Source organism: Microcebus murinus, chromosome 20 (genome assembly GCF_040939455.1).
Source record: "Microcebus murinus isolate Inina chromosome 20, M.murinus_Inina_mat1.0, whole genome shotgun sequence".
Classification (NCBI taxonomy): Eukaryota; Metazoa; Chordata; class Mammalia; order Primates; family Cheirogaleidae; genus Microcebus; species Microcebus murinus.
The window spans coordinates 25,186,288-25,188,147 of record NC_134123.1 but is presented as its reverse complement, the minus strand read 5'-3'; the positions used below and the strand labels follow the sequence as shown (position 1 = coordinate 25,188,147).

General features: G+C 44.9%; 1 pseudogene; it reads left to right on the top strand.

Annotated features, from left to right (window-relative positions):
- The first annotated feature begins 1,490 nt into the window (after positions 1-1,490).
- On the top strand, positions 1,491-1,585 carry LOC142863022 (uncharacterized; annotated as a pseudogene).
- The last annotated feature ends 275 nt before the right edge of the window (positions 1,586-1,860 follow it).

Below are 1,860 nucleotides of genomic sequence, written 5' to 3'. Positions count from 1 at the left end.
CTGTGTGACCTTGACCACAGGGCAGTTTCCTATACCTCCATTTTCTGGTCTGTAAATGGCATGGTATCAATGGTCTGTAAACATCAGTGCCTCAATGAGTGAAATGAGCTGATGTCAGAGCTGAGGGGTATGAGAACTAGCTCACGGCAAGTCTCCCAATCCAAGCCTCTAAGGTGTGGTCAGAGTTCATGACAACCTAAGACCTCATTGTCAACACTAGATGGTTGTGGGGTTATGGATCTCATTACTGAGAAAGATCATTTACAAGCTACATTTGAGGACATTGTTCACATCCACTCTGATAAAGGATTCTAAAAATGGTAATAGAGCATTTCAGGCCAGCCAACAAGTGGCTGGTGAGGTCTCAGTTATGGTCCTGCACTGAGACACAGGAATAACAGAGTTGTCTCCTCTTCCTGTTTGAAAAATGATCTGGAATCCTATAGAATAAATGATGCTGGTTCATAATAAGTTAGGGGGTTTTTTGTTTTTATTTATTTATTTTTTTTAGCTAATGTTCACACCTTTGAAGACTAAGAGATAAGACAAAAGCTGCAAAAGCTTGCTGGGTTCTTCTCACATGTGAGATTGCTATTTTTGCTTTGCTCCAAAGCATGGAGAAACAAGTCAGATGTGTCAAGGAAAATTATGACTATGTGCCTAGGCCCAGCCTATCTTGTTCAGGATCCAGCCCTCACACAGGCTTCTCCATCTGTGCCCTGCATTAGGGCACATAATGTCACAATTGTATACAAAGGTCACTTCCCTTCTGCTGTCTCCTGAAAGGTATGTCTTTTCCCAATAGGTTTGCTGCACATATTTGACCTCCACACAATGACTCCTTACCTGTCTGTGAGTTTTTGAAAAGCCCCTCTAGTCTAGTTCCTTTCGACAGAATCTGGCCACCAGTCAGGGAGTACATAGCTGTTTGGACTGTTGCTGTTATAGCTGTCCTCTCTCCCAATTTGTAGATCCCTACTTTGCTGTCCCACACTTTCCCATTTTAAACTGTGCCATCTGCCTTGACTTCAGCTGTCTCCGTCTTGATCTCCATGAAACCTCTTTAAAAGCCTTCTGTACCACCCTCACTTCATCTCACTGATGAAGTGCTTCCTCTGGCTGACACGTGTGCACATGTATGTATGTACACACATGTATCATCTTACAGAGACATTTAAAAGTAGCTTGAGGCCAGGCGCGGTGGCTCAAGCCTGTAATCCTAGCACTCTGGGAAGGCCGAGGCAGGAGGATTGCTTGAGCTCAGGAGTTTGAGACCAGCCCGAGCAAGAGCGAGACCCTGTCTCTACTAAAAATAGAAAGAAATTAGCCAGGCATGGTGATACATGCCTGTAGTCCCAGCTACCCGGGAGGCTGAGGCAGGAGGATCGCTTGAGCTCAGGAGTTTGAGGTTGCTGTGAGCTGGGCTGATGCCACGACACTCTAGCCTGGGCAACAGAGCCAAACTCTGTTTCAGAAAAAAGTAGCTTCAGATGCTTTTGTAGTTCATGAGCGTGAAGATGATGTGTTCACACACTTGTGTGAAATGTGCCCCCCTCAAACCTTGTTATGACGTTGCACCTTGAAAAAAAAAGTAACTTCAAAGTAGACTTTCCTTGATGTCCCATTACTGGCCAGAGCTGTGTCATCAGGCCACCCCTAGCTGCAGGGAAGGCTGGAAAAGTAAGTGTTTGACATTTACAACATCTGTCATGGAAGACAGGGAAGGAGGAAATTAGGAGTAGGTAATAGGTCAGCCAACCAGGGTACCTGATACACTCAGTCTTTGTCATAAACCAGCAGACTTTTCTCATTTTGTTCTTTAAAATTGTCGCAGAGGAGTGGGTAGGGTCAGAGATGTAA